The sequence below is a fragment of the Bos javanicus genome, chromosome 1 (genome assembly GCF_032452875.1).
Source record: "Bos javanicus breed banteng chromosome 1, ARS-OSU_banteng_1.0, whole genome shotgun sequence".
Classification (NCBI taxonomy): Eukaryota; Metazoa; Chordata; class Mammalia; order Artiodactyla; family Bovidae; genus Bos; species Bos javanicus.
In genome coordinates, this window is record NC_083868.1 from 24,583,892 (window position 1) to 24,589,325 (window position 5,434).

The window sequence follows — 5,434 nt, forward strand, 5'->3', positions numbered from 1 at the left end:
GAGAAATATCAATAACCTCAGATATGTAGATGACACCACCCTTGTGACAGAAAGTGAAGAAGATCTAAAGAGCTTCTTGATGAAAGTGAAAGAGGAAAGTGAAAAAGTTGGCTTAAAGCTCAACATTCAGAAAACTAAGATCATGGCATCCGGTGCCATCACTTCATGGCAAATAGAAGGGGAAACAGTGGAAACAGTGTCAGACTTTATTTTTCGGGGCTTCAAAATCACTGCAGATGATGACTGCAGCCATGAAATTAAAAGACACTTGCTCCTTGGAATAAAAGTTATGACCAACCCAGACAGCATATTAAAAAGCAGAGACATTACTTTGCCAACAAAGTCCATCTAGTCAAAGCTTTGGATTTTCCAGTAGTCATGCATGGATATAATAATTGGAGTATAAAGAAAGGTGAGTGCCGAAGAACTCATGCTTTTGACGTGGTGTTAGAGAAAACTCTTGAGAGTCCCTTGGACAGCAAGGAGATCCAACGAGTCCTATCCTAAAGGAAATCAGTCCTGAATATTCATTGGAAGGACTGATGCTGAAGCTAAAACTCCAATACTCTGGCCACCTGATGCAAAGAGCTGACTCTTTGGAAAAGACCCTGATGCTGGGAAAGATTGAAAGCTGAAGGAGAAGGGGACAACAAGAGGAATGGATGGTTGGATGGCATCACTGATTCAACGGACATAAGTTTGAGTAAGCTTCCGTATTTGGTTATGGACAGGGAAGCCTGGCGTGCTGTGCTGCAGTCTACGGGGTCACAATGAGTAGGACACAATCGAGGGACTGAACTGAACTGTTTTATTTCACAAACATTTGATGAAGCTCTTTCTATAAGCTAACTTTTTGAAATTATACTTTTTGGATTAGTTTCTTTGATAACCATTTTCTTTCTATAGAAATGATGATCCCTTAATTTTCAAGGGTATGACCTTGATCTACATAGATTTATTTGACATAGGTGCCATTTATTCATTTATTTATCAAGCAAATTTGAGCACCTGTTGAGTATGAGACATTGTTCATGGTGAATTTCTTAAACAAAACCCTCACCATTATCAAGCTTGCATTCTCTTCTCTTCCTCTTTTTGGGGTGGGGATAATTTCACATCTTATTGCTTAGTCACATAAAGTTCTTTAAAATTAGATGAATATTAATTATTATAATTATATACCATATATATTATATGTTATAATATTTTCTGATGTGTCTATGAAATTAATCAATAAACAATCAATAATTAGAATAGAAAAGAGTTTTGTTTGAGCCAAACCAAGGACTGGACCAGAAACCCCCTTCCCAGATTACTCTCAGAAGCTGCTCCAGAGAAGCTGGATAATCCATACAGTTTTATATCTTATGAGAACTAAAAACATTAAACTAGTCAAGGCTTCATGTCTCCAAGGTTTCAGAAAACAAAACAAAACATTCCAGCATGTAGCCAGCAAGTCAGCGTGTCCTTGACACACGCAAAGTGAGTCTTGTCATCAAAGGAAGACCAACATTGGTATCATAGGGAGAGGCATTTAATCTTTATTTTTAAGATGGATAATTCTTTACTTTTGGTCAATGTGTACTTTTCTTTAATAATCAAAGCAGATGTACTATGTAGGCTTGATAGGCCACAAACTGGCTAAATATAGCATAAATTTTAAGTCACCTCATGTGTAATCCCAAATGACTTCCCTGTGTCTCAGTATGTGAAAATGTATTTGATCAGAAGCGTCAGGGATTATGCCTATGGGACAATACTAATGGCAGATTTCATGACCTTCTGTCATGGAAATGGATCATTTTCCAAAAGTTTGCCTGACTTATTTTGAATTTGACTATAATCTTAGATTGCTGGGAGAAGACCTTTGTATCACAATTGATTAGAAGGTATGTCTCTTAAATGGGCTTCCCAGGTGGCTCAGTTTTGAAGAATCCACCTGCCAAGAAGGTGACATGGGTTGGTTCCCTGGAGGGATCCCATATTGGGAAGATCAAGGGATTCCCTCATCGAGAAGAGTCCTTGGAGAAGGAAATGGCAACCCACTCCAGTATTCTTGCCTGGGAAACCCCATGGACAGAGGAGCCTTGGTGGGCTACAGTCCAGGGGTTGGAAAAGAGCTGGACATGACTTAGCAACTAAACAACCATGTCAGGTAAGGTGGTGTGACACGTGATAATGTGCGTAATAAGAAAGTTGGGCCAACTCATTAAAAGTATCATCAGTATAAACAGATTCTGGATTGTCATTTTCTCAAGACTCCGGAAGAAGATTTTTTTTCCCCCATAGCCTTTGACAAGAGTTAGAAACAATTAATATAACGATTTTAAAACTCCCATAGGGAAATAGCATGCCAGCTAAGGCTAAAATTTGGGACCAATGCTGCTAGCCTATATGTGAAAACAAAACAACACATTACAAGAGAGGCTGGTGTTGATTAGTAAGAAATAAACATTCCTGTGGTTCATTTGAAGGCAAATCTGTAGTAGTCAGCAGAGAATACGTGTGACTACATCTGAAGGTTGGAATTTTCAAGTTCCTGTGTGCACTGAGAAACTGAGTGCCACAGCAATGCAGATGAAGAAAAGATGGTGTCGGATGCTTTCCTTTTCCATCTGGTGTTTTACAGCAGCTCCAGTACTATTGCCTGGAAAATCCCATGGACAGAGGAGCCTGGTAGGCTACAGTCTATGGGGTCGCAAAGAGTCGGACACGACTGAGCGATTTCATTTCACTTTCACTATGCTCACAGTTACTTTTTTTTTTTTTTTTGGACACCCAAATCTTTTATTGAGGGGACAGTTGGGGGAGGCCTCTCACTGCACAGCCTGTTCGTTGGCGCTGCTTCCTGAGTCCTGTGGCTTCATCACGTCCGGCAGCTCAGGTGGGCTAGAGAAAGGCTCGATGCGCAGGGCCTCGAATGCCTCATCTGCCCTGAAGGCTAGCCCCACAGTGGCGGGGGCCTGAGGCCAGTGCTGTCTGGCTGGTGAAGCCACACTCGCCCAACGTCTTGCCGTCATCCAGAAGCTGGTCGTCCTTGTACAGCCGCTGCTCATCCGACGGCCGCTTGAGGATACCCTCGACGATGCGCTTCAGCTCGAACACGGTGCTCGACTCCTTGGCGTCCGTGAAGATGGTGGTCTTGTGGCGCCGGATCATGAGGAACACGTCCTGGGGGCGGCAGGCCGGCGTGAGCGCGGAGCCGGGCCCCCACCCCTCCCCCGCGCGGCCCCGCGGCCCCGGCCCCGGCCCCGACCCGGGCCCGGCCCGGCGCCCCTCCCCCCGCGCCCGCTCACCTCACAGTTACTCTTAAAGGAAAATAGAATGAAAGAAAAAACCACCTTCACAGTGTCATGTTGTTTAGGCTGAATAGTCTAAGCCAAATTATTACTTAGGAATAAATTAAATATTGAATAACACAGAGTCCAAACACAAATTAGATACACTCGAGGGAAACGTCTCACTACAACGATAGCCCGAGTTAATTCTACTTGCCTGGAAGCAAGAAGCTAGTGCTACCAGTCCCAGGAAAGAGGGTTAATATGTATTTTGCCATTTCCACCCTGTATTAAATTGCAACAATCCCAGTATTCTCTACTACTCCCCCTAATTTATTTTTATCCGTGAATGTAGTGCAGGAGACCCGGGTTCGATCCCTGGGTCGGGAAGATCCCCTGGAGAAGGAAATGGCAACCCGCTCCAGTACTCTTGTCTGGAAAAGTCCATGAACTGAGGAGACTGGTAGGCTACAGTCCCTGGGGTTGCAAAGAGTTGGACATGAATGTATTACCAAATAACACATTATATATTTAACTTTTTTTTTAGTATTATTTCTCTGGCAGTGGAATATAAGCTTCACAAGGGCATGGATTTTGAAATATTTTGTTTCATTTTAAATCCCTCGCTCATAGTAGGCATCCAATATATATCTTTGAAAGAAATAATTTATTAATCTTGTAAATTTAATTATGATACAGGGGAAATGATAGTTTATGTAACAAATATTTTTTCCAGACACATTCTGAGAAACAAAGACTGTTCTGAGCCCTAACAAGAGATTTGTTAATTAATTCACTCGTCTTTTACCTAGATGCTTGAGAAATATAACTTTTAAGATATTTTAATATAATTTAATATTTTAAGAAATATGTTCACATATGTATTTTACATACATGCATAAAACATTTGATCACATGTAAGTTTTCAGTAATTATTTTCTTTTTTTTTTTTTACTTAGTTTGGCTCAATATAAAACTTTTTCTTACTCTCCCCTCCTCCCTCCCACCACAGGCACCTAAGAATAATCATAAAATTCTTCCCAAAACACAGGAGTATTTATATGGAGAAGAACCATGTACTTTTTATTATATTTCAAGTTTTTTTTAAGGATTAACTTTTAAATGCATTTGATATATGCCTCTGCTGCTAAGTCGTTCAGTCATGTCCAACTGTTTGCAACCCCATGGACTGTAGCCCACCAGGCTCCTCTGTCCGTGGGATTCTCCAGGCAAGAATCCTAGAGTGGGTTGCCATGCCCTCTTCCAGGGAATCTTCCCAACTCAGGGAGTAAACCCACGTCTCTTATGTCTTCTGCACTGGCAGTCAGGTTCTTTACCACTTGCATCACCTGGAAAGCCCATATTTTGTGCTAGGAAAAACATCATTCAAAAATGGAATTATAAAATTTAAAGGAATTATGCATCAAATAGACACTACAACAAGAGGTTGTGGGTTTTGTGAGTTATGGAAAAAGCAATTCTTCACATTTGCTTCAATGCATATTCTCATAGTAATATTGCTATTCATAAATATAGCAATTGCATTATAGGTAAGCTGACAGAACCTATTGAAGCAAGATTTTATTGAGATATTTTACTCTCTTAATAAGATTTTACACTTAAATTCTATCAAAAGAAATGATTCTGCAAAAGATTCTGTTTTGCACTTATTTTTTCCCACTTGGTGTACCAATCTCGTATCTCTTGAGTCATAGATCTGCACAATTCCACACCTTTCTCACTGCCTCCACTTGCTGTCAAGTGAGCTTGACAATTCTTCTTTCCTTATCTCAGAAGTTCTGCAGTTAAGAATGGGCTCCTGTAGTCCTTTTAGTCTAAGGATATATCTAAGTTTCTTCCTGAATCTTTGATATGCCTGTTCTTCTCGCTGCATTTACCCTGTGAGTGTGAGCCTTCAACGGCAGAGAAAAATCTCCTGCTTTGTATCCCCAGGAACACTATCTTTGCCCAATTTGAGTTTGTGGCTGAATTTCTTCTGCCACCAACTGTTATTTTTGCCTTGTGTTTCTCTTGCCTATGGCTAACTCTGGTAGTAGTATTCTTTATATCTCATATCTTATCTTCCAAGTGCACTCTTTGAGAGTTTTGAAACATTGCTTCTGTAAGTAATGAAAAATATGTTTTTTAGAAACATG

At 40.7% G+C, this 5,434-nt stretch overlaps 1 pseudogene; it reads right to left on the bottom strand.

The window, feature by feature from the left end:
- Positions 1 to 2,756: 2,756 nt before the first annotated feature.
- Positions 2,757 to 5,172, bottom strand: LOC133255361 (elongin-B-like; annotated as a pseudogene).
- Between the last annotated feature and the right edge of the window lie 262 nt (positions 5,173 to 5,434).